Source organism: Orcinus orca, chromosome 2, assembly GCF_937001465.1.
Source record: "Orcinus orca chromosome 2, mOrcOrc1.1, whole genome shotgun sequence".
NCBI classification, from domain to species: domain Eukaryota; kingdom Metazoa; phylum Chordata; class Mammalia; order Artiodactyla; family Delphinidae; genus Orcinus; species Orcinus orca.
The window spans coordinates 135,438,321-135,465,387 of NC_064560.1; the positions used below are offsets into that span (position 1 = coordinate 135,438,321).

Genomic DNA, 27,067 nt, shown 5'->3' on the forward strand with positions numbered 1-27,067 from the left:
TTTTCTCCCATTCTGAGGGTTGTCTTTTTGTCTTGTTTATGGTTTCCTTTGCTGTGCAAAAGGTTTTAAGTTTCATTAGGTCCCATTGTTTATTTTTGTTTTTATTTCCATTTCTCTAGGAGGTGGGTCAAAAAGGATCTTGCTGTGATGTATGTCATAGAGTATTCTGCCTATGCTTTCCTCTAAGACGTGTATAGTGTCTGGCCATACATTTAGGTTTTTGATCCATTTTGAGTTTATTTTTATGTACGGTGTTAGGGAGTGTTCTAATTTCATTCTTTTACATGTAGCTATCCAGTTTTCCCAGCACCACTTATTGAAAGGCTGTCTTTTCTCCACTGTATATTCTTGCCTCCTTTATCAAAAATAAGGTGACCATATGTGTGTGGGTTTATCTCTGGGCTTTCTATCCTGTTCCATTGATCTATATTTCTGATTTTGTGCCAGTACCATACTGTCTTGATTACTGTAGCTTTGTAGTATAGTCTGAAGTCCGGGAGCCGGATTCCTCCAGCTCTGTTTTTCTTTCTCAAGATTGCTTTGGCTATTCGGGGTCTCCTGTGTTTCCATACAAATTGTGAAATTTTTTGTTCTAGTTCTGTGAAAAATGCCATTGGTAGTTTGGATCAACCTTACTATCATTATTCTGAATTCTTTTTCAGGTAGACTGCCTATTTCCTCTTCATTTGTTAGGTCTGGTGGGTTTTTATCTTGCTCCTTCATCTGCGGTGTGTTTTTCTGTCTTTTCATTTTGCTTATCTTACTGTGTTTGGGGTCTCCTTTTTTGCAGGCTGAAGGTTCGTAATTCCTGTTGTTTTTTGTGTCTGTCCCCAGTGGCTAAGGTTGGTTCAGTGGGTTGTGTAGGCTTCCTGGTGGAGGGGACTAGGGCCTGTGTTCTGGTGGATGAGGCTGGATCTTGTCTTTCTGGTGGGCAGGTCCACGTCTGGTGATGTGTTTTGGGGTGTCTGTAGACTTATTATGATTTTGGGCAGCCTCTCTGCTAATGGGTGGGGTTGTGTTCCTGTCTTGCTAGTTGTTTGGCATAGGATGTCCAGCCCTGTAGCTTGCTGGTCGTTGAGTGAAGCTGGGTGCTGGCGTTGAGATGGAGATCTCTCGGAGATTTTTGCTGTTTGATATTATGTGCAGCTGGGAGGCCTCTTGTGGACCAGTGTCCTGAAGTTGGTTCTCCCACCTCAGAGGCACAGCACTGACTCCTGGCTGCAGCCCCAAGAGCCTTTCATCCACAGGGCTTCTTAATTTGGGATGATTCGTTGTCTATTCAGGTATTCCACCGATGCAGGGTATATCAAGTTGATTGTGGAGCTTTAATCCGCTGCTTCTGAGGCTGCTGGGAGAGATTTCCCTTTCTCTTCTTTGTTCTCACAGTTCCCAGGGGCTCAGCTTTGGATTTGGCCCCGCCTGTGCGTGTAGGTCGCCGGAGGGCGTCTGTTCTTTGCTCAGACAGGACGGGGTTAAAGGAGCCGCTGATTCGGAGGCTCTGGCTCACTCAGGCCGGGGGGGTAGGGAGGGTCACGGAGTGTGGGGCGGGCCTGCGGCGGCAGAGGCCGGCGTGACGTTGCAGCCTGAGGCGCGCCGTGCGTTCTCCCGGGGGAGTTGTCCCTGGATCCCGGGACCCCGGCAGTGGCGGGCTGCACAGGCTCCCCGGAAGGGCGTGTGGCTAGTGACCTGTGTTCGCACACAGGCCTCCTGGTGGCGGCAGCAGCGGCCCTAGCGTCTCATGTCTGTCTCTGGGCTCCGCACTTCTAGCCGCGGCTAGCGCCCGTCCCTGGAGCTCTCTCAAGCAGCGTTCTCAATCCCCTCTCCTCGTGCACCAGGAAACAAAGAGGGACGTAAAAGTCTCTTGCCTCTTCGGCAGGTCCAGACTTTTCCCCGGACTCTCTCCCGGCTAGCCGCGGTGCACTAACGCCCTGCAGGCTCTGTTCACGCCGCCAACCTCAGTCCTCTCCCGGCGCTCCGACAAAAGCCGGAGCCTCAGCTCCCAGTCCCGCCCGCCCCGGCGGGCGAGCAGACAAGCCTCTCGGCTGGCGAGTTCCGGTCGGCCCGATCCTCTGCGCTGGAATCTGTCCGCTTTGCCCTCCGCACCCCTGCTGCTGTGGTCTCCTCCGCAGCTCCCAAGCTCCCCCACTCCGCCTCCCGAAGTCTCCACCCGCGAAGGGGCTTCCTAGTGTGTGGACACTTTTCCTCCTTCACAGCTCTCTCCCGCTGGTGCAGGACCCGTCCCTATCCTTTTGTCTCTGTTTAGTTTTTTCTTTTGCCCTAACCAGGTACGTGGGGGGTTCCTTGCCTTTTGGGAGGTCTGAGGTCTTCTGCCAGCGTTCAGTAGGTGCTCTGTAGGAGTTGTTCCACACGTAGATGTATTTCTGGTGTATCTGTGGGGAGGAAGGTGATCTCCGCATCTTACTCTTCCGCCATCTTCCCGGAAGAGCCATTGGTAGTTTGATAGGGATTGCATTGAATCTGTAGATTGCTTTGGGTAGTAGAGTCATTTTCACAATGTTGATTCTTCCAATCCAAGAACAATGGTATATCTCTCCATCTGTTTGTATCATCTTTAATTTCTTTCATCAGTGTCTTATAGTTTTCTGCATACAGGTCTTTTGTCTCCTTAGGTAGGTTTATTCCTAGGTATTTTATTCTTTTTGTTGCAATGGTAAATGGCAGTGTTTCCTTAATTGCTACTTTACCAAATTCATTGATTAGCTCTACTAGTTTTCTGTTAGCATCTTTAGGATAGTCTATGTATATAGTACCATGTCATCTGCAAAAAGTGATAGTTTTACTTCTTCCTTTCTGATTTGGATTCCTTTTATTTCTTTTTCGTCTCTGACTGCTGTGGCTAAAACTTCCAAAACTATGTTGAACAATAGTGGTGAGACTGGACTACCTTGTTTTGTTCCTTATTTTAGAGGAAATGGTTTCAGTTTTTCACCATTGAGAATGATGCTGGCTGTGGGTTTGTCATATATGGCCTTTATTATGTTGAGGTAAGTTCCCTCTATGCCTACCTTCTGGAGGGTTTTTATCATAAATGGGTGTTGAATTTTGTTGAAAGCTTTTTCTGCATCTATTGAGATGATCATACGGTTTTTCTTCTTCAATCTGTCAATCTGGTTTATCACATTGACTGATTTGCGTATATTGAAGGATCCTTGCATTCCTGGGATAAGCCCCACTTGATCATAGTGTGTGATCCTTTTAATGTGCTGTTGGATCCTGTTTGCTAGTATTTTGTTGAGGATTTTTGCATCTATGTTCATCAGTGATATTGGTCTGTAGTTTTTTTGTGACACCTTTGTCTGCTTTTTGTATCAGGGTGATGGTGGCCCGTAGAATGAGTTTGGGAGTGTTCCTCCCTCTGCTGTATTTTGGAAGAGTTTGAGAAGGATAGGTGTTATCTGTTCTCTAAATGTTTGCTAGAATTCACCTGTGAAGCCATCTGGTCCTGGACTTTGGTTTGTTGGAAGATTTTTAATCACAGTCTCAATTTCAGTGCTTGTGATTTGTCTGTTTATATTTTCTATTTCTTCCTAGTTCAGTCTCGGAAGGTTGTGCTTTTCTATGAATTTGTCCATTTCTTCCAGGTTGTCCATTTTATTGGCATAGAGTTGCTTGTAGTAATCTCTCATGATCCTTTGTATTTCTGCCGTGTAAGTTGTTACTTCTCCTTTTTCATTTCTAATTCTGTTGATTCGAGTCTTCTCCCTTTTTTTCTTGATGAGCCTGGCTAATGGTTTATCTATTTTGTTTATCTTCTCAAAGAAGCAGCTTTTAGTTTTATTGATGTTTGCTATCATTTCCTTCATTTCTTTTTAATTTATTTCTGATCTGATCTTTATGATTTCTTTCCTTCTGCTAACTTTGGGTTTTTTTTTATTCTTCTTTCTCTAAGTGCTTTAGGTGTAAGTTTAGGTTGTTTATTTGAGATGTTTCTTGTTTCTTGAGGAAGGACTGTATTGCTATAAACTTCCCTCTTAGAACTGCTTTTGCTGCATCCCATAGGTTTTGGGTCGTCGTGTCTCCATTGTCATTTGTTTCTAGGTATTTTTTGATTTCCTCTTTGAGTTCTTCAGTAATCTCTTGGTTATTAAGTAGTGTATTGTTTAGCTTCTGTGTGTTTGTGTTTTTTAGAAATTTTTCCCTGTAATTGATATCCGGTTTCATAGCATTGTGGTCGGAAAAGATACTTGATACAATTTCAGTTTTCTTAAATTTACCAAGGCTTGATTTGTGACCCAAGATATGATCTATCCTGGAGAATGTTCCATGAGCACTTGAGAAAAATGTGTATTCTCTTGTTTGGGGATAGAATGTCCTATAAATATCAGTTATGTCCATCTTGTTTAATGTATCATTTAAAGCTTGTGTTTCCTTATTTATTTTCATTTTGGATGATCTGTCCATTGGTGAAAGTGGGGTGTTAAAATCCCCTACTATGATTGTGTTACTGTCGATTTCCCCTTTTATGGTGGTTAGCATTTGCCTTATGTATTGAGGTCCTCCTATGTTGGGTGCATAAATATTTCCAATTCTTATATCTTCTTCTTGGATCGATCCCTTGATCGTTATGTAGTGTCCTTCTTTGTCTCTTGTAATAGTCTTTGTTTTGAGGTCTATTTTGTCTGATAGGAGAATTGCTCCTCCAGCTTTCTTTTGATTTCCATTTGCATTGAATATCTTTTTGCATCCCCTCACTTTCAGTCTGTATGTGCCCCTAGGTCTGCAGTGGGTGTCTTGTAGACAGCATATATGTGGGTCTTATTTTGTATCCATTCAGCCAGTCTGTGTCTTTTGGTGGGAGCATTTAATCCATTTACATTTAAGGTAATTATTGATATGTGTGTTCCTATTACTATTTTCTTAATTGTTTTGGGTTTGTTATTGTAGGTGTTTTCCTTCTCTTGTTTTTCCTGCCTAGAGAAGTTCCTTTAGCATTTGTTGTAAAGCTGGTTTGGTGGTGCTGAATTCTCTTAACTTTTGCTTGTCTGTAAAGGTTTTAATTTCTCTGTCAAATCTGAATTAGATCCTTGCTGGGTGGAGCAATCTTGACTGTAGGTTTTTTCCTTTCATCACTTTAAATATGTCCTGCCACTCCCTTCTGGCTTGCAGAGTTTCTGCTGAAAGATCAGCTGTTAACCTTATGGGGATTCCCTTGTATGTTATTTGTTATTTTTCCCTTGCTGCTCTTAATATTTTTCCTTTGTATTTAATTTTTTTTAGCTTGATTAATATGTGTCTTGGCATGTTTCTCCTTGGATTTATCCTGTATGGGACTCTCTGTGCTTCCTGAACTTGATTGACTACTTCCTTTTCCATATTAGGGAAGTTTTCTACCATAATCTCTTCAAATATTTTCTCAGTCCTTTTCTCTTTTTCTTCTTCTTCTGGGACCCCTATAATTCTAATGTTGGTGCGTTTAATGTTGTCCCAGAGGTCTCTAAGACTGTTCACACTTCTTTTCATTCTTTTTTCTTTATTTTGCTCTGCAGTAGTTATTTCCACTATATTATCTTCCAGGTCACTTATCCATCCTTCTGCCTTTATTCTGCTATTGATTACTTCTAAATAATTTTTAATTTCATTTATTGTGTTGTTCATCATTGTTTGTTTGCTCTTTAGTTCTTCTAGGTCCTTGTTAAATGTTTTTTGTGTTTTCTCCATTCTATTTCCAAGATTTTCGATCATCTTTACTGTCATTACTCTGAATTCTTTTTCAGGTAGACTGTGTATTTCTTCTTCATTTGTTTGGTCTGGTGGGTTTTTACCTTGCTCCTTCATCTGCTTTGTCTTTCTCTGTCTTCTCATTTTGCTTAACTTACTGTGTTTGGGGTCTCCTTTTCGCAGGCTGCAGGTTCGTAGTTCCCGTTGCTTTTGGTATCTTCCCCCAGTGGCTAAGGTTGGTTCAGTGGGTTGTGTAGGCTTCGTTATGGAGGGGACTAGTGCCTGTGTTCTGTTGGATGAGGCTCGATCTTGTCTTTCTCGTGGGCAGGACCATGTCCGGTGGTGTGTTTTGGGGTGCCTGTGACCTTATTATGATTTTAGGCAGTCACTCTGCTAATGGCTGGGGTTGTGTTCCTTTCTTGCTAGTTGTTTGGCATAGGGTGTCCAGCACTGTAGCTTGCTGGTCTTTGAGTGCAGCTGGGTGTTAGCGTTGAGATCGAGATCTGTGGGAGAGCTTTCGCTATTTGATATTATGTGGAGCTGGGAGGTCTCTGGTGGACCAATGTCCTGAACTCGGCTCTCTCACCTCAGAGGTACAGGCCTGACACCTGGCTGGAGCACCTAGACCCTGTCAGCCACGTGGCTCAGAAGTAAAGGGAGAAAAAAAGAAAGAAAGAAAGAAAAAATAAAAAGAAATAAAGTTATTAAAATAAAAAAAATTATTAAAAAGTAATAGAAAAAAAGGAAAAGAAAGAAGGAAGAGAACAACCAAACTAAAAAACAAGTCCACCAATGATAACAAGCACTAAAAACTATATTAAAAAAAAATAAAAAACGGACAGACAGAACACTGGGACAAATGGTAAAAGCAAAGATATACAAACAAAATCACACAAAGACGCATACACATATGCACTCACAAAAAGAGAAAAAGGAAAAAAATATATATATATGTATATATATATAAAAAAGGAAGAGAGCAAGCAAATCAATAAACAAATCTACCAATGATAATAAACTCTAAATACTAAACTAAGATAAACGTAAAACCCGAAACCAGTCAGTCGCATGCAGCAAACCCCAAGTCTACAGTTGCTCCCAAAGTCCACTGCCTCAATTTTGGAATGATTCGTTGTCTATTCAGGTATTCCACAGATGCAGGGTACATCAAGTTGATTGTGGGGATTTAATCCACTGCTCCTGAGGCTGCTGGGAGAGACTTCCCTTTCTCTTCCTTGTTCGCACAGCTCCTGGGGTTCAGCTTTGGATTTGGACCCGCCTCTGCGTGTAGGTTGCCTGAGGGCATCTGGTCTTCACTCAGACAGGACGGGGTTAAAGGAGCAGCTAATTTGGCGGCTCTGGCTCACTCAGGCCGGGGTGAAGGAGGGGTACAGAATTCGGGGCGAGCCTGCGGCGGCAGAGACTGACGTGACATTGCACCAGCCTGAGGCGAGCCGTGTGTTCTCCCGGGGAAGCTGTCCCTGGATCACGGGACCCTGGCAGTGGTGGGCTGCACAGGCTGCCGGGAGGGGAGGTGGGGATAGTGACCTGTACTTGCACACAGGCTTCTTGGTGGCTGCAGCAACAGCCTTAGCGTCTCGTGCCCGTCTCTGGGGTCTGCACTGATAGCCACGGCTCGCGCCCGTCTCTGGAGCTCTTTTAAGTAGCGCTCTTGTCCCCTCTCCTCGCGCACCAGGAAACAAAGAGCCAAGAAAAAGTCTCTTGCCTGTTCGGCAGCTCCAGACCGTTTCCCGGACTCACTCCTGGCTAGCCGTGGTGCACTAGCCCCCTTCAGGCTGTGTTCACGCCGCCAGTCCTCTCCCTGCATCAGACCAAAGCCCAAGCCTCAGCTCGCAGCCCCGCCCGCCCCGGCGGGTGAGCAGACAAGCCTCTCGGGCTGGTGAGTGCTGGCCAGCACAGATCCTCTGTGCGGAAATCTCTCCGCTTTGCCCTCCGCACCCCTGTTGCTGTGCTCTCCTCCGCGGTTCCGAAGCTCCCCCCTCCGCCACCCGCAGTCTCCGCCCGCGAAGGGGCTTCCTAGTGTGTGGAACCCTTTCCTCCTTCACAGCTCCCTCCCACTGGTGCAGGTCCCGACCCTATTCTTTGTCTCTGTTTTTTCTTTTTTCTTTTGTCCTACCCAGGTACATGGGGAGTTTCTTGCCTTTCGGGAGGTCTGAGGTCTTCTGTCAGTGTTCAGTAGGTGTTCTGTAGGAGTTGTTCCACGTGTAGATGTATTTCTGGTGTATCTGTGGGGAGAAAGGTGATCTCCACGTCTTACTCCTCCGCCATCATGAAGGTTGCCCCTTAATACATTCTTTTTATATTTTATCTGTTGCTTTATGTTTGGAGTAGTAGTGAGAGGGTTGTGGTCCAATTCTTCTTCTTTTAGGAACCAATCCCCCCTATTTGAGACCTTTCCCCTATTCCTTTTGATTCCTTCATCGTGATAATACTGCTTGGTCCATTTTCTGTACCTCACATCACTGTTGGATCCCCAAATGCACTCATAGCAAGCAGGCATGCATTGTTCTAGATAATTTTCCTCAGAGACAGATGGTGGTGAGTGAGCCTGATGACGGGAGTGGGTTGGGTCTCAGTGGCTGTGTCAGAGTGAGGTTAGGACATGGCTGGCTTGAGTGTAAGTCCTGGTAGGGCCACCATGTTTCTGTCACCCTTGCTCCTCCTAGCATCTCTGTCCTTAGCTAGCCTGGCACAGACTGATGCCCCAACATGCAGAAGGGTGTGAGAAGGCTGACCCAGACATGACACCTGCCATCTTTTCTGACACTCTGCATTGAACCTAATTATTTCTAACCCCTGAGCTATGGAATGGGACGGCTCTGTGTTGCTATGCATTGTGCACTGTACCTGAGCACAAATCATGCCCGTGTTTCACCCAAGCTGTGCACCCACATGTCTCTATCTACTCACAGTGAGGGAGGGCCTTCTCATTTACATAAAGATGTCAGTTAGACTATGTTGGCCATACAAGGACTCTGGTATAGTCTCTCTCTGGGCTTCTTGTCATCACCTCAGATAAGATGTTCAGGCTCTAAACTCCTTGTTTATCACCCTTATAGACAAGAGTATTGCTGAACCTCATCCTGGGGATGCTTTCCTACTAGGGTATGGTGAAGGGAGGGCCAGAGCCTGGTACCAAGTTGTTGTGGCACCTGGCTGCCAGCTGGAAGAAACTCCAGAGGCTGGAGTTTATATTTCAGTATAGACCTGGCAGGTGAGGTACCAGCTTCCCCTTTTATCTGGGTTAGACCTCATTTTTTCCAACAAGTGACACCCTCAGGCTGCCAAGGGGCCAAGGGAATTCCTGGCCTTTGTTCCCTCCAGGGGCCAGCTTTTTGTGCACACTGCCACTGACCCCCTGGGCCTAGATCTAATCCTGTCTCCCTCTGCACCCTGCCCTCCCTCGCCCCAGTTGGGCAGTAGTTTCTGGCCATAAAGCTATTAGAAATTGGCACCAGCAAATGGGTCGCTGGAAACCCAGCCCTTGGTACAAGGAAAGCCATGGTAAACATCACCTTGCAGTGCTGCTGAGATACTCAATATTAAGTAATGTTATAGCCTGACTCCTTTTCAAGGGACCCTTCTGCGCTAGTGCCTAAGGTAGCATAAAAGCATTTGTTTTCCAGAGCCAAAAGCCTGCTTCCTTTAGCTTTTTTGGGTTTTGCTTCCTTTTTTTGACTGGTCTTTAGCATTCTTGCTACTTTTGCCAGAACTTACTAAAAAATTCCTTCAGGGAAGTTTAGGAGATGACAGAAGGAAGGAGAGGTTCATTTGTAATAGGAGGAAGAACAGTAATTATGAAAAGCACAGAGGAAGCTAGAGAAAGAAAATCAAGGAAAAGAGACTGGGAACAGTCCAATCCGAGGGATTCACGTTGTGGTTGGTAGATTTGGGTTGGGAGTCTCTTTCACAGGAGTGCCTTGTGCCAGCCACTGTCCCTGAACCCAGTTAGTAGGGACAAGGGAACAGGATTCAGGGACCATGAAGAATCTGTCTTACAACCAGGGTGCAGGAGCATGGTAGTCAGCCTAGCAAAGCTAACGTTTAGAATTATGGAGGCTTTTGATGCACTTTTCTTCTAGGAAGCATTTTACTAGGCCAGACAGAGTTTACCAATGCAGGGGACAAGAGAGCTGCATTGCTGTTTGGAGCAGGACAGTTCTTCCTTGTGTCCCCTTGTGTGGGACACTGTTTTCAGCTAGGCAGTGAGAGCATTTGAAAGTCTATAGATGTCGTCCGTGATTGTTACAAAGAAAATACAAACCATGGACCCTTGAATACAACAGAGCAGTTGTAGGTACAATTCCTAGAGAATTAAATGGACATGGGTTCCAACATCAATGGAATTTATCAAGTTATCTGTAAAGCAGAATCTCAGGTGGCTGTTTCCACGCAGACCAGAGAAATCAAAGGTAGAGCTATGAATGTCTTTGGTACCATGGGAGAGATGTAGGAATTACACATAAGAAATTAGGAAGCAAAAAAAAAAAGAAACTAAGGAGCAGAGAATGTGTTCTTATGATGGCAGCATTCAGAGCGCAGGAAGGGGAAGTTTGTAGGTAGATTATAGACTGTAATGAGGATGGAACTTGAGACCCACCAGAAAACTTTGTTCCCATGAGTGTGGCCATTTGGGATGCTGAGAAGGCAGAGTCTGGGAGAACTTTCTCACATTATGCTCATGCTTTATTCCACATCTGTTTCACTTTCCTATCTACTTATACATTCATTCCTTCTGTCCTACCCCTATCATTTTACCGTGTATTCACAGTAATCTTTCCTATCATCATCAAGAGAGCTTCGGCAGTGCTGCCTTCTCTAAGGCATCTTTCTCACCCACTGGAAAAAATAGAGTTCCTGTAATGTGCTGGGGTTTGTGCAGTTCGCATGCATCATCTCATTTCATGGTCCCAGCAAATCCATGAAGTAGTTATAAGAGAACTTTCTGGAAATCTCCAAATGGGGTTTAAGATCCCTGGGTCTGACTATGTAAAGGTGTTTCCATCCCACAGGCACAGAGGGTATTAGTGAATTGTGAGCACTATTTTTAAACCATATTGACAAGGGTTGCTGCAAGACGATTTTACAAAATCTTCTCTCGCTAGGGGAAAATGAGTAACACATGCTTTATTTAGGCTCCTTTTAGTAAGCAAACATGTCTGGGAGTCAGGTTTGAATCAATGAGTGTCAATAGCAAGTCAGGGAATGTTGGTACCTTTCTAGGCAGGTGTAATGAAATAACATTCCTTGCCAAGGAGGAGCAGGGGTTGAGATTGTTGTAGTATTGAATCCACTGAACAACATACACTGGCTCAGGAGAGACATGAAAGGCTGAGCAATTGATTTCTCAGTAGTAGACCTGAGCTAGCCAATTTGTAGCAAACTTGATTATTCAAAATATATTTTCCAGCTAAAGACAGATGGACCCTTTGATATGAGATGTTTTGCTGTCCTCAGAGAGCTCATAGCCACGGCACAGCCAGGCACTGTGAGCAGAGTCAGTTCATTTACCAGAAATCACCCTGATGAAGTTATGGAATCCAGAGCATATGGATTACAGGGAAAGATGGGGGCAGTAAGGGAGCATAGAGATCCTAGGCCTTCTGTTAGGGGTGTTAGAAGATAACTAGTGGGATGTGGGAGTAGGAGATGGAGTTGAACATTTGATGCCCTTCATGTGGGTATTATTGGAGAAAGAAATTCTCCCTGACCAAATGATTAAGCCGTAGATTCATAGAGCTTGAGTGATAGGTGGAGCTTAAGCAAATAAGCCTCTCATTATGCAGTTGAGAAGCTGAGTCCCCAAGAGATTTGTCCAAGGCCACGCAGCTAGGAATGAATAGAATGGGATTCCAATCCATGTCTTCAGACTCTAACTTTACATCCTGTTATATAGAGTTAATTTATTTTTTTAAGGTTCCTGATTCAGTCTGATATGGCCAAATGAGTCTCTTGCTTCTTTTTATGAAGACAGAGACTATAGATCTGCTATTATTTCCTTATTAGCAGCAATGTCAGAAGCTCATAAGAAGTTTACACCCCAGATAATAAACTCCCATTCATGGTCTGAGAGAAAGATTGAAAAAAATTACCCAAAAAATATCAAAATCCCAAACTCATTAATGGATCCAATTCTTACTAACATTCCTTTTCCCTCCTACTTCTTTTTATTTTTATGATGGTTTTGGGCTTCCAGGAGTGAATGATGATTTATCTTGAACAAAATAGAATTTGTTCTTGAATCCTGCTGGTGTAAATGCTAAGCTAAATAAATGGAAATAGATAGAAGTCTCAGGAATAAATCAGACTCCTTGCTTAAAAAGCAAGATGTAATTCAGCCCTTTCTTTTTGGTAGGTAAGAAAAAGCCATAGGACTAGAAGTCCATCTCCTTGTCCATATGTAGGCCCTCACTCAAGCTTTTTGTTCATTTATCCATTTGTAGCAATACAGGGTTTTCTTCCTCCCTTGCTTCCTTCTTTCCTTGTCTCCATTATCACCCATTCTTGAGAGGGGTCTTTGGAAAGTCAGAAAAAAAATAGAGACTTTGTCAGCACAAAAATACATTGAAGTCATGCTATGAAAGGTTGTGAATATTAGCAAGGAAGGATATGTTAGAAGTGGTGTTCCTCTGAGACTCTGAAGGACTTAAAATAATCAGAACTCACAGGACACAGAGAGGCTGACTCACACTCCCCACCCCAGGGGTAGAGCCAGGACTCATGAAGGAAAAACAGGGATGGAAGAAATAAGGGAAACATGGGCGAAGAGATAAAACGGGAGACCAGAGAAAAAAGGACCTCACAAAGTCCACCAAAGACAGGCTCTGCAAGGACTGAGGAGTGACTTGGTTGAAAAAATAAAGGGTCCCATGTGTATTTGTGATCATCTAATCAATGGAAAACATTCATTTTGGTGACAGACTATATACCTAAAGTAAAATATAATTTGCTGTCCAAACTGATACTCTTTAGCAAGTAAAAGGGGCCATTACTGATTATGCGGATACAACAGGTATAGTCTGGGATTATCAGGCAAATCAGGACATATGGTTACAGACTACCTCTACCCCTTCCAGACCTCATGGGCATATAGCTAAGAGGTTAGACTTTCACTCATTCAAAGCACAGTTATTAAGCCCTGATGTGTCCGGCATCATGCTTGGCACTGAGGGTACAAAGTTGAGCTCTTCTGCTTCTGCAACAGATGCGTAGTTCTTTCTGTGGCTGAGACTTTCATGACTAAAGATCAAGGCAAAACCTTCACAGTCCAGTTAACCAGTCATGATACTTCTCAGCGGGGCTTGTGTTTGTGGCTCCCACTTGGTCTCCGGTGTGTTGACGGCTGCACACCCTGAAGCGTGGAGTGAGTGGTGTGGTTTTGCTCTGCCTCTGCCCTGCATATGCTGCTTTTAATCAGATGAGCGCTTAATCCTGTAGCGAGTCTTATTACGCCCTTTGCCCTTTCCCATTCCATCTGTTACATGTCTCATTGTCTATCCTCCGAATGGAATAAGCTATATTTTTTCTCAGACTTATTTTCTTTCCATGTTTGATGTCTTTCAGAAGTAGGCCTGGAGCCAAGAATTACAATCAAGCTGAAGTGGGTCTGACTGAGGATTTTCAGTACCTTGAGTTATCTTCCCTAATGCTCCACTTCTCTTATCAGCAAAGCCTCCAATTTTGATGGCTTTTAATGCAGGGTACTGGGGAGCTCTGCAGTTGGTTTCACAGATCTTCCTCTTAGGACTGCCATTACTGTCTCCCCAGGGTGTAAAAGCCTCTTGGGGCACACAGTTATGGTGGCATCCAGTTGGCTCAGTAGGTCTGTGTCCCAGCCGTGCTGCAGAGCCCAGATATATATATGCTGATGGATGGATCATAATCTTGTCTCAGTGGGCCTTTCTAATCCTTTTGATCTCTTTGGCTATTTGCTATCTTACTGACCAAATCATTCATACACATCAAAACCAGATCAACCTGAAAATAAACCTCAGGGCCTCTGTCCTGGGATTAGTAAAAGAATATAGACAAATCTTCCTCAAGGAGCGTATTTCTGTTTATTGTAGTTTCTCTCCTTCGCAGGTATGATAAGGTTTTACTCTGGAAGAATGAAAAATATTTAAAAGTTGTTGATGGTATGGCAAGTTCCAAATTTGGTTCTCTTTCAGCAAGCACAGCCCCATACACCTGGGCTCTGTCTCTCTTTTGTATTATTTATTTTTGTGTCTGTGTGTTTCCCCCAATTTTAAGGTCATTTGAGGGGAGGCTTCTTGTCTCTCATCTTTCAAGCCCTTCTTCACCCTACCCTCCTCCATCCTAGTGCTAAATCCTTTGTTTTCCATATGGAAGGCAATTGATAAATGTTTCCAAACTCAATAAGTATTTCTGGCTTGTAAATCAGTAATTTCCTTATTTGATCCTTCTTTAGACTGAAAGACTTACTGATAGGTTCTTAGATGGAATGCAGGGGTTAATGTCCTTTGAGTAATAAGGCCAGACCAGAGATGTGGAAAATATGAAAGTCACTCCACGTGCAGTCCTATGGGGGAGATTTTGCTATGCCAAATGCAGAATCTTCAGAGTTCTAGGGATGCAAATAAAACATGAGGTTGATGATGCCGCATCCAATCTTTTTCGACTCTCTTGTTTACTGCTGTTGCTGTCTGACAAACACTCAAACTTACTTTGCAATAGATGGAAGGAAAGGTGTTTTAGACCTAGGAACACAGGTAAACTAAGGCCCAGGACCTGCCTTAAAAGTAGCATCCAGAATCCTTGGTTGGTTCCCAGACCAAATTAGGCTAGTACACGCCCCACCTTGAACTAGACAGGAATCAATCCAGCCTAAAAAACCAAAAGGAATAAGACATAGGGCAAATGGCCACTTGGTTCTCTACATTCTGTTCCTAATTATTGAGTGTTTCAACCCAGGTATAGCATGCTCCCTATCCTATTTGACACTTTCTTGTTGCTTCTCTCTATTAATAGTCATTCGGCTTCTGGTCAGCCAAGGATAATTATGCTTCATTACCACCCCTGGGTAAAACTCTGGTTGCCAGAAATTCTCTTTGTGTTGTATTTGAGAACAATCCAAATTTCTGCCTCATCGAGGGGGGTGGAGGGGTGGGCCAGGATCGGCCATTATGAACAAATGATGAAAGTTTAAGGCACTAGGAATCTTCACATGAGTTTCCAAGTAGAGAAGTATGGAAAATGTATTATAGTAACTTTCTGTGTTTTGAAAGTAGACCCCGTCTTGTTCAGGGCTGGGTGGTGAGAAACCTGAGATAGTATCTCCCATTTATGTAGTGATAGCCATGAATTTGGAAGGCAGACAAGTGCCATCCAGGGCCAACCACACATGGACATGCAGTGCATGCCCTGCACAAAGCCTGCCTCCAGTCAGTCAGGAGGAGGGAGTGACTTTTTGGTCATTTGTCTGCCCACAGAGGGGATGCCTCTTTGAAATTCTAGTAATACTAAGCCTTCTAGTCATCTACCCACCAAGAAGAAGGAAAACTATCACTAAGATTGTGTCTCCATCATAAAATCACATTCTGGCTCGGCAGAGACATAGGATATAGTCTTTTGCTTTTAGATAGTGTTCTTTGCCTAGCTCCATCATTTTGCTGTGTGTGTGCTCAGGGGCAATCCAAAAGGCTATCTATTAAATTTCTTCAGGATGGCTCTTCTCTCTACTCCTTTCCTGAGCTCCAGTATTTTAAACTTAAAACTCCAGTCCTGACTGATGCAACACCACACATAGCTACTAAATGCTGGACTTCAGGCTCCTGGGAATCCCTGGTGATCGATGCCAATTAGATTGCCATAAGCCACAGCTGAAAAAGCCAACAGGAACTTCGAGCTTTCTAATCTAGGCATAAACAGCCGGGTAGTGCTTCTTTGAAGTTCAGAAATTGGGAGATGGTATGTGGGCCCTGGATTGGGAGAGATGGGGGTGAAATATTCTGGTAAAGTAAATATAGGCACAAGCCAGTTGTGTCACGAACAGATAGTTTCTTAGCGTGCCTTGAACTTAAGTTTGAGGAAAGGAACTACATTTCAGGAACTTGAACTTTTTTTTTTTTTTTTGCGGTACGCGGGCCTCTCACTGTTGTGGCCTCTCCCCTTGCGGAGCACAGGCTCCGGACGCGCAGGCTCAGCGGCCATGGCTCACGGGCCCGGCCGCTCCGCGGCATGTGGGATCGTCCCGGACTGGGTCACGAATCCGTGTCTCCTGCATCGGCAGGCGGTCGCTCAACCACTGCGCCACCAGGGAAGCCCAGGAACCTGAACTTTAAAACTCAGGTTTAAGAGAAGCAATGAGATTGCAAGTTCCATAGGCATGGGTTATGCCTTACTTATTAAGTGTCTTTGCAGCTGCTAAGGTAGTATTTTACCCTTGGTGGGCACTCAATAAATGTTTATTTAATTGGATTGAGTTTTCTGCAGATAAGGAGGAAATTGGTTTACGGTCCTGATTTGGGTATTTTTCAGTCCGTTTTCTCTGTACAATTCTGTGATTCTAGGAAGGCCAGCAGGCAAGAGAACAGCAGGTGTGACGGTCTGGAAGAGATTCTGTGGGGCTGGAACATGAAATGTGAAGGAATTCTGGTGAGAGATGCGGCTGGAGAGGTATGTGGAGACCAAGTTATGCAGGATATCTTCAGTTGGTTAAGACATTTGGACTTCATCCTAAAAGCAGAATGGAGCTACAGGAGGATTTTTAGTGAAAAGCATGACATGCTTAGATATACATATTAGAAAGATCACTGGGTTCAGCATAAGGAATGGATTGGAAGAGCTCAAGTAGGGTCAGGAGACCAGTTGGGAGACTTATCTCAACTTTGGGAAATAATGATTTTTACCTGAACTAGGCTGGTGGTTGTGAGAGTGGAGAAAAGTGGATGGATTCAAGAGAGGATGATGACAGTGTTTGACACTGATTGGATGTGAGGGATCTTGGGTGGGGAGGAGTAAGGAGTGAAGGGTGAGTCCTAGGTCTCTTACATGGGCAGTGCTAGAAGATGGTGCCATCAACAAGAGAAGAGAGAGAGAAGTGGCTGTGAGGAGGTGGCAGAGAGAGAAGATGAGGAGTTCATTTTTCTACAGATTGAGTTTGAGGTGCTTGTGGGAGTTTGGTAGTTTCGTGAATGGGTCTGAAGTTCTGAAGAGAGATATCAGTTGAAGTACAGGTTTGGGAATATATGCTGTGCCCATGGGAATAGATGAGTTTGTTCAGGGAAATACCAACATTTAGGGCTTGGCAGAGGAAGAGGGATACATAAAGCAACCTAACCATGAGTGGTCAGAGAGGTAGGCGGCAAACACAGAGAGGTGTGCGTAGGGGAAAAGAGAATTTAAAGAAAGAGGAAAGGTCCAGCTTCCTTACCTTTAAGTCATCCAATCTCTAGGTTCCCAAATATTTCAAACTACTTTTGGCCAATAGGCCCTAGATTAGAAAAAATGCATATCCAACCACTCCTATGTGAATGATATAGCCTAAGGTCATTGGTTTATTTTATTTAAATATATCTAGGTTCTGCTCCGTCTGAGGATTTTACCTAATGCTAAAGAGAAAGAGAAGAAGTCCTCATCATACACTGTACAACCACACTAAAAGTAGCCAGCAGGGAAATTGACCTATAAGTACTCTGAGCACATTAAGGTAAGTACATTTTTAAAAACGGTATGTCTTTTGGCTGTGGTCTAATGTGATGATTGGTGGAAATGGAACTGAAGAGTGACAGGAAATATTAATGGAAGATAACACACAGGCTTTCGGCCTTAGAAAGAGCAATGGGCTATATCTGTTCCCAGAGGGAAAGTTTGATGAGTAATGATCCTGATATATGTTTTAAACACTCTGATGATGACATAATGGGTACTGCTTTTACTCTTTGGACAGCAGATTCTCCTTTGCTGTAGTTGGGTCTATTACTTCAAGTCTGTTTAGAGGGCCACCTGAGGGTACACTGGAAGCATCACGACACCTATATACCTGTTCTAGACAGTGGGTGCTGTAAAACGCATGCTATAAGAGGCTGTAAGTGGGTGCTGTCACATCAGGGCTTGCTTTCCCTACAGAGGGAAGAGCGCCAATCCAAAGGTCTCGCAGGCGCGCTTTCCCAAAACTTCCCACCCCCCAGGTTGCTGATTAAGAGCTGATGATTCACATTTAGATGGCCTTGCACCTCTACTCCCTTCCTAACCATACAAATTTGAGTCAAGCTTGAACCTTGCTAAGAAAACAGATTTGCCCTTTTTAGTCTTAGCAGCACTGGAGTCTAAAGAGAGACTATGTGGGAAGGCAGATCCTTAGTTCCCTCTTCTCCAGGCTGTTGGAGGCATTTCAGACCTCTGCTTGCCAAAGCACTTTTATGGAGCTCAGATTTTTTAATTTTTTTTAATTTTTTTTTTGTGGGGTGAGGGAATGCCTTCAGTGAGTCACTCCCCTCCCCTCTCTGAGCCTCAGATTTTTCCTCCTAACAGAGGGGTCTGGATTAGGGGATCCTAGAGGGCCCCAAGGCCTAGCCTGTGTCCCCGCCAGCTGGCCCCACCAGCAGAGAGCTTGTTCTCAGAGAGGCCCTTTCCTGGTGAGCTAAACTGGCCCGAAAGGACTGCTCTATACTTGGACAAGGCAAGTCACAATATGTCAGTTTGCAGAAAGGGAGCTTGTTTGGAGTGGGAACTCCATGGGAAGAGGCTTCTAAGTTGAAAATGCACACACCCTGTGGGACGGGGGGAAGACAGAGAACCCCAGTTGCTCTAAGGGGTCTAGAAATCAGAATGGTTAGAGTTTGCCTGGCCCCGCCAGTGCTCTGCTTGATTCCCTGGCCTCTTCATTTTGTGTTCACCTGCGAAGAGGCCCCTGGCTGAGAGAAGGGTGTCGGAGGTAGATGAACCTAGCTCTGTCCCTTAGTCGTTGTATGATCGTGAGTTGTTGGACTTTCTGCACCTTATTTTCTTTATCTGTTAAATGAGGATGCTTTATAGACCTGGATGAGGAATAAATGAGATAACATACATAAAACAGCCATACAGGGTCTGGCATGGGGGGCAGTTACCTCCTTCCTTTTACCTTTGCTCACATTATTCCCCCCACCTGGACCATCCTCTCCACCTCTCCAAATTTGACTCAGTTTCAGTGCTCAGCAAGATCTTTCTGCCTGTCCGAGTGCTCGAGTTCTCCTGCTGCCCCAATCACGTATTACCTGACTTCACATTCTGGTAACTGCCTTCTTTCTTGATACTGTTTTGCTGATTTTTCCCATCTAAACTGCTGCTCCCTGAGGGAAGAAATTTGTCAAATAACAGTTATCTTTCTATAATATCTGGTAAGATGTTGGGGACATAAGCAATATTTGAATGAATGAATACAGAAAGAACTAAGTTACAGGGAGAATGTGGTAGGGGGCAGTATGTACTGTGCTTAAGGTCTGGATGCTGGAATTAGCCTGCCTAGGTTTGAATCCTGGTGTTGCCAGTTATGAGCTTTGCAACTTTAAGAGTTGTTGCATCTGTCTGTCAGTTTTCTCCCTGCATAAAGGTAGTGGCAAATATACTATTTCTCTCCTAGGGTTATTGTAAAGACTAAGGTTAGATTTGGAGAGTGTTTAGATCAGCGCCTGGCACGCGGTACTATATAAGAACCACCATTATTATTTTAAAGAACATGAGTTTAGCATTAGACAGGCCTGAGTTCAAAGACTGCTGTACTGCTTACTAATTATGTGACCTTGGACAGAAGTTATTCAGTTTCTCTATGCTCCAATTTCCTTATCTGTAAAATAGGGATGATACACCTGCCTAATAAGTTGTTGTGAAGACAAAATTAAGAGCCTAGAACACAGTATATGCCTGAGAACTGGTGGCTACTAGAAGCCTGCTTCAGTCTTCTAGAAGCAAGAGTTTGAGGTGACTGCATGAAGAGTCATTGCGGTGGCCTGGGCCCCATTTAGGAAACTGAAAACCTGGGGCTTGCCTTGACTGGGAAGGATTGAGATAAGAGTCAAAACAGGGGTTGTGGGTACATTGTAGGAAGGCATAGGGAAGCTACTTTGTGCTAAGCTGTACAGTTGCTAAGCTGTATCACCAAAATCCTGACCAAATTAGGTCATTAGAGATACATTTGGAAGGAGCTAGAGACTTTTGCCTGAGTGAAATTCCGATACAAGTCCATGCATGTCACCTTTCTGCATATCTTTGATTATGTAAGGTGTTTCTCGTGTTTTGTCCTTACGTAGCCAGCTGTGTTACTGTCATGGTGATGCCACAGGCGTGGGTGAGTGGAGATACGCCATCCTCTGCTGGCCAAGCGGATCTGTGATTCTTGTTGTCCAGGAAGGTAAAATTTGCCAGTTCAGAGCTTGTATAACTGAGGGGTACCATTTAGCCTCTTCTGACCCCAAGTTGGGACTCTGAGAGTCCTAATTTCTACAGTTTAGTCTATTGATTCTCAGTCCCCAGATCTTATTTGGTGTGCTGAGTGATGGTTTAGGGCCTTAGGAAGTCTATCTCCCCTTAACTTCTGCCAGCAGTAAGAGGCTGACTGTTCTGTACTGTTCAGGGCAGAGGGATCTGAGTGGTTTCAGTCAGGAACCCCACTAGGTCCACTGGCCTTGAAGGGAGGTGTGGGAGAGGAAAAAAAGCAAAGAAGAGGCGGGCAGGGAGGTCTTGGCATTGCTGGCTTCTTCCCCAGATGGCGATGCTGTGTTCACACCATAGGACTAAGGGTTTGAACCTCTCTTCCAGCACCATCTGGATATAAGTTTAGACTTTTCACGATGCAGGCTTCTCACATCCCTTTCTTCTCTGTCCCTCTGTTGCTTCTTTGTTTGAATTTAATGCTGAATTCTGCAATGCAATAAATCCTTTGGTAAGGAGATGTAACACATTTATACCTCAGAATTACAGATTTGCTACATATTTGCTATATTATCTCACCGTCTCATCAACATCTTGTGGCTTCATTGTTAGCAGTGCCAACAACTGGTTTCAAATATCAAGATAAAAGTACCCACTTCCTTTTTTTTCATTACCTCAAAGTTTTTTATGATTACAGTCTTGTTTTTACTCTATTCCGGTGGGAGGACTCTCGATTAACTTCATTGTGCAGAATAAAATTCAGATATGGGGAAGTTCAAAGAAGGCAGTTAATTACATTCAGGTGGTGGGCCTGGATACCCCAGCTCAGTGGTACTCGACCTGGCCGTACACCTGAGGAGTTTAAAAAGGTACTCTGCTCTGGGCCCACCCCAAGCCGATTAAGAATGATAGTCCATTGAGGCGGGAAGGATGGTTTAATCTTTTCAGGTGAATCTAATGGGTAAGCGTGGTTGAGATCTCTGCTCAATTTACTAAGGAAGCAAGACTTTCACAGTTTGGATTAGGAAATCACAGGAATGACTTGTAGCTGAAAATGTTAAGTTAAAACTTGCTTATGCTATTACTTTTCAAACTAGTTAGCATTTTGCATATGAAGGTTTTTGGTTAACTGTAGATTCAAGGCTCTGTCTTTGGGTTTTTCATTTTAAAGAGTAAAACTTCAGGGTAGGACTGGAGGTACTCATGCATTGTTCATCAGTACCTTAAATCATGAATATGTTGGTGTTACCCACCTGTGTTCTCTCTTTGCTTTATGATCGTGTTAAATAACCTAAGTGATTTCCAATGAGGTTAAGCAGAGTCCCTTCAGGGGGCTCTCCAGTCACTTTTTCAGAGTATGCGTTTTCAAACTATACCCCACGTCTCATCCCCCAGCCTCCTCATTCTGATCTGTTCCCTGCGGTAGACAGCCTTGGTAACTAATGGGAGTATATCTTTTGGGTATGTGAGGGCAGAAGTTAGGTTAAGGGCTACTTTCTTAGAAGTTTCCCCAGCACTCTATTAAGTATGGTATATTTATCCTCGTCTTTAGAGCTTTATGTGGAAATGTCAAGCTAGTTATTGCAAAAGACCTGGTACTGGAAATTCCTTGCATTTAATGTGAAAGTTTGATGCAGCTGTAGTTGGGATGGTGTCTTTTTTAGGGATGGAGTTCAGAGCAAAAGGAAAATGTTCTGTGTAAGACTTGCCCTAAAAAGGCACCTCTGACTGGCTGAGTCCCTCTTGAAACACTTTGGGATCCTTCAAGTTTCTAGCTTGGCTGGGTTGCTTTTGGAGCCAAGGAGAGTTCTAATCATTAGCATTAGTGAATTGTTGCTCATTAGCATTTGTGTGGAGTACCCAAATCACTGCAACAAAAGTGTGAAACCCCAGCTGGTGGTGGGGGGAGGGCGAGCGGGATTGTTTCTTCTTGGATTAATACCAGAGTTATTTCCCATGGTGCAGATCCATTCTTCCCTGTGTGGGAATGTTTAACGTTCATACTGTTAGGTGAGAGTCTCATTCAGAGAACTTTAAAAAAAATACCCATTTTTCTCAATTTATCTTAAAAAACCCACAAACCCAACGAAAGTATACTTTCTCTGTACGATGACTTGTTCAGAAATTTGAAAAGACCTTCTGCTGCGTGAGAGAGCTTTTCTGGCAATGCAGGTCCACCAGTTATTCAAGCAAAGAGTTAACCGAGGCCAGGGAGGCTTCTCTGGCAGCCTGCAAGCTTTGTGCAGTAGCCAAGCTGGAGGCTGAGAGAGACTGATATTCATTTGTTTGTGTATGAAGCTTTCATTCCCAAAGTCTTAGACATCACATACCAGGAAAGATGACTGTGAAAAGCACGGACAAGCTCAAGTGTTTCCTGGCTGTTCTGGTTGCCTTTGATACATCTAATTCTGCCTGACAGTGTTTGCCGCTTGGTTGTCCAAACAGAATTGTCTTCTTCAGTGGTGAGTGAGAATTAATTATTCACATCCAGTCGTCATCATAAATACTCTTATGTGAACCTGTGTCCCTAAATGAGTCTTACAGTAAAATCTTTAGTTTGGAAATCTTCAGTCCTCCCATTTTATTGTACCATGTGTAAGCTTCACCCTGGAATTGCATAGTTTGATGAGGTGTAATGGTCTTTGGTTCTGAGAAACTGTGCAGCGTGGTTGTGCAGAGAGGCCCAGCTAGGAATGTCTCCCAGGAGTTTGAGAGCTCTGTCACTTCCTTTTTCTCCATGGCTCCAAGTTCCTTGGGCCTGGATATAGCAACAGCGCCCTCTAGTGTGTGATAGGGTGAGGATGGGCTCCTGCTTAATAAGGTGAGGTGCTTTGGCTTCACTGAGTGAGGTGTGGGAAACAAGGGGCTTGGCATTTATTGAACAGTACAGCTGAGCCTAAATACACAACAGCAGCATGTCTTCTAGGTTTTGACAGCTGAGAAAGGAAGATAGAGACAGCAGGAAGATAGGGTTTTAGATTATTTTACAAAGATGTGAAAGCTAAGGAGAGCCAAAGGAGGGAATCCAGAGGTCATTGGGGAAAGGAACTGTTCCTATGAACAGTTTGCTGTTCTTCCAAAGAATTCAAAGCTTGGCCATATGCACGGGGAGGAGGATGGATAGGGCCTGGCCACAGAGACCTTCCATTGCTGACTGAGACTGGGCCTGCAGAGGGGCCAGAGCTTTTTTTAGAAAACTGAAATTCCAAACACTCCAAGCAGTGGTTTAAAGGCTACTAAAATGTAAATGACTGATAGGTATTACCTGACAACAGAGTTTTGATGAAAGTAACTAGACTTAAGTATAACAGGGAGCAAAAAGTGGGAAGAGATGGACTGAGTATAGAGAGAATGGAAGAGGGATGCTTCCATCCTTCATTTTGTTCATCTAGCAAATATTTACTGATGAGCTGCTATTCAGTGACAGCTTCTGTTGTAGGTACTGGGTGTGAATTCACACTAGGTGTAAATAAAAGAGAGTCCCTGCCCTCATGGAGCTTATGTTCTCTACAGTTGCCAAGGGGTTCCAGGGCTCAGTCCTCCATGCTTACATTTTTATAGTGTGGTCTGTTTACAGGCAGAATGTCATTTGAGGACATGGAAAGTACCAACTGCTCAAAATTGTGTCTGCTCCAACTGGTCTCTCCTGCAATTTCCAAACCCAAACCCCTTGTTCAACAAAGACCTGTTTTCTGAGAGGAGTAACCACGAAGTCAGACACTCTGTCCCCACGCTTGTCGTCTGGTGAAAATGAACAATCTGATGAGACCTGGAGGGACGGGGGTAACTCTGGCACCAGAAAATTGTGGCCCAGGGGAGTGTATTTTTCAGAGCCGAGGTTTCCTCATCAGTGGAAGCAGCTGTGTTAATTCCTCTGTCAGATCCTTTCTGGATCTAACATTCTATTTTGCATGGCAGGTAGCATCCTGGAAAGCACAGAGTGTGGTACATCCCTGGGAACACTGGGTAATTGTTTGGGGGTGGGGGCAGGACCGGATTAGACACTGTAAAAAAAAAAAAAGAGAGCATGGAGAAGGAGCATGATTTGACAACCAAATTAAGGCTATTTAAAAATGTTTCTAGGACATATATTCCTGGGTCCAATTTCTGACTAGAAGTTGCCTGCAAGGGAGGGTGGTAGTGTAGGTATGGTTGTTGCAGATTTTTTGGAAGCTCAATTACTGGTACTCTTGAGGATGCTAATGAGTTTTGAAAATTATCTACAAAACTCATGGCCATAGATCTGACCCCTGAGCTGCAGCTTCTGCTATAAAGAGCTTTATGGTGAAGATGTTCTTGTGGTGTGGAGTGCTTTCCTTTTAACTGCAGATGGAGTACCACAAGCTGATATTCTTTGAATCCTAGAGAGCAAGTGACCTACTTACTTACTATTGTGTCTGAAATATTCAGTTAGAGTATATTTTAGGAAAAACTTTTTCAGCTTGGAACATGGTTTTGCTTTTGTGAAAACACACACCCGTAGAGACACAAGATTAGTTTTCTTGGCTGTTCTGACCCACTGTGTCAGGAATAACTTTGGTTACTGTATGACTTCTCTCATTGGAAAGAGGCAATGTAAAATCCATGGGCTTCTTTAGTAAAGACTATTCATAACTATACCTTTATAGGCTCATGTGATGAAGATTAATGAAAGCTTTCGGTTTAGAATGAAAAAATGCACGAGTTATTTGCTAGGCTCTCTAACATCTCGAAGATGTTTATCCTGGTCTTTGCAGTTTATTGGTCAGGCTTTCTTTACCTTGTGGCTTTTCCCTTTGCAAAGAGTTTCAGCCTCTCTGTGAAGTACTGTGTAAATAGGTTTCAAGGTGGAGTGTGGGTGGGACTTTTTTTGCAAACTTTCTTCTTTCAAGACTTTTAAAGAAATCATACCCGGGACCAATTGAGAGGCAGAAACCTTGGGTGGCTTTGGAGTTTTCTCTGTGTGTGTTCTGCCATCTGCTGGAAAAGGATCACCAAGCTTGGAAAGCTGACCGGCAGTGTGGGAGAGGGTGTGCACTCCTGGTGCCTCCATCCCTCTCTCAGGGCTGGGCAGAGTACACAGCAAAGCTTGTAAAATGCCATGATGTACTTGGTTTTCTGTTGGATCACCTTAACTCACAACCAGAGTTATCTCAGGGATTTCCCTACCAGTCTGCTGAGCTCAGGTCCAAGTTGCTTTGGGAGCCTGCATCACAGTACCCTCTGGCCTCATTCTTCTGGCTATACAGTATGTTGATTGGGATTGCCTTGAAGTACTTTTCATTGGTTTAAAGTGGAAACAAAACAAAACATTCAATCCAAGTCGGGGTTGGGGGGCAAGGTGGCTGCCTTCGTAGTGATGTTAGTATAAGAGGGCTAACTGATCTATTCAGGAAAGATCAGCCCTTTTTCTCTGAGATCATAATCTCCCTCCTTTTTGGTGTTAAAATGCCCTTTTACAAAATGATAGTAATAGATGAGAGTGATCACGTTAAGCATATATTTGCACGGCAAAAGTAAAAGTTAGCAACTGTGAGTCAGTTTCCTAATTCTTTTAAAAAACATTTTCGTGTCTGTGAAATCCCAATGTCTGGGTTTGCTACTCCCTGTGGTCTCACCTTTTCCTTCATGTGACAACTCGAGTAGAAAAGTAGGGTCAACAATCCTCAGTTGTAGCTTCCATATTTTCCCTGGCAAATCCTCCGTGGATTTTTCTGTGCTATGACCCACATAGAAACACAAAAATAATAGTGTGGTAGAATGAGGATAATGTCTCCTTACTAACTGGGTCACTGCTTTATAGATGGATTTTGGTCTGTAGTAAATGCTTGGCCTGGTTTCGCACCCCTCTGCATCATTTTCTTCCTCTGGAGTTCTTGATGGAATGTGACCTTCCTGTCTGGATGTGTCTGTGGGACTCCCATGGGGAAGACTTAAGATTTTTGGCAGCCGGATCCTCAAGGCAACTGGGACAGGATGTGAAAGGCCAGCATCCTTGTTTCTTCTTAAAATTTCTCAGAGGCTTATAATCCTTTCGAAAGATTTTAAAATGGTAATATGACATTTTGATATCTAAGATTAGTTAAAGGTTCTAGTAACTGAAGTAATGAAACTGACTTTCTTCTTTATTAAGGGTTATACTTACAGAAACATATGATTTTTTTCCCCAAATGTTTTAAGGCCTAATTCAAATAAAATTATAAAGATTAAAGATAAAAATACAACTGGAGTTACTCTGATTGAGGTAGGTTTGGTATTTGGCTCTGTGGAACCTGAATTGAAAATTGCTATTGTATAAAAACTGAATTGAAATTTATTTCTGAGAAGCTATTTAGCTAAGAGGGCAGATATTTGAGATCTGAGTAGGTGGAGGCTGGGAAAATAAGTTTGTACTGAAGCCAGAGCACATGGTGTCTTCATTGGAAATATCAATAGATGTTCCCAGAGAATAAACGTTTTTGTATATTTATCTAGTGATAACAAGTGCTTCTGAACGAGCAAGGACATTCAAGATTGCAGGGTATGAGTTTCATATGGGCACACACAGAGGCTTGTGACCTAAAGGCCATGTGAAGAAGGTGGAAAAATCCTCCCCAGTTAAATTTTCATGGGCCAGATTGTTAGAAACATGTCCAAGAAGTGATTTCATAAAACTTTTGAAACTTGGCTTAAAACCCTGGCAGATCTGTATCATCTGGTAAATATTTAGGACTTTGTGTATATTATTTTCAAGGAACGGCAATAAACTATACAAAAAAAATTTCTTCAGCAAAAACAAAGCACTGCAGGAATGTTAGCGTTTGAATCAGAATTTTGTTTTTTTTTTTCCAAGGGTAGCTGTGGGGTGGGGGAGAGGGAAAGAGGTCTTATTTCTGATAGAATTAGGTCAGTTTAAATTCTCTTTCATTGAAGGTGGCTATCAAAGTTTACTATGATTTTCTTGTTAACTTAGCAACACTGGGCATATGATAGCTTCATTTTTTATCACCTGGTAGTTTTTTGCTTTTATTTTTAAAAATTT

The 27,067-nt window shown here is 43.5% G+C and overlaps 1 protein-coding gene across 4 annotated transcripts in view; it reads left to right on the top strand.

The window, feature by feature from the left end:
* Positions 1-27,067, top strand: part of AKAP6 (A-kinase anchoring protein 6) — a 599,311-nt gene that overhangs the window by 23,737 nt on the left and 548,507 nt on the right. For all 4 annotated transcript variants that reach the window (XM_049705377.1, XM_049705376.1, XM_049705375.1 and 1 more), the window contains exons 2-3: positions 16,230-16,335; positions 17,240-17,368. The gene's annotated coding sequence lies outside the window, so the exon portion shown is untranslated. The remainder of the gene's footprint in view (positions 1-16,229; positions 16,336-17,239; positions 17,369-27,067) is intronic.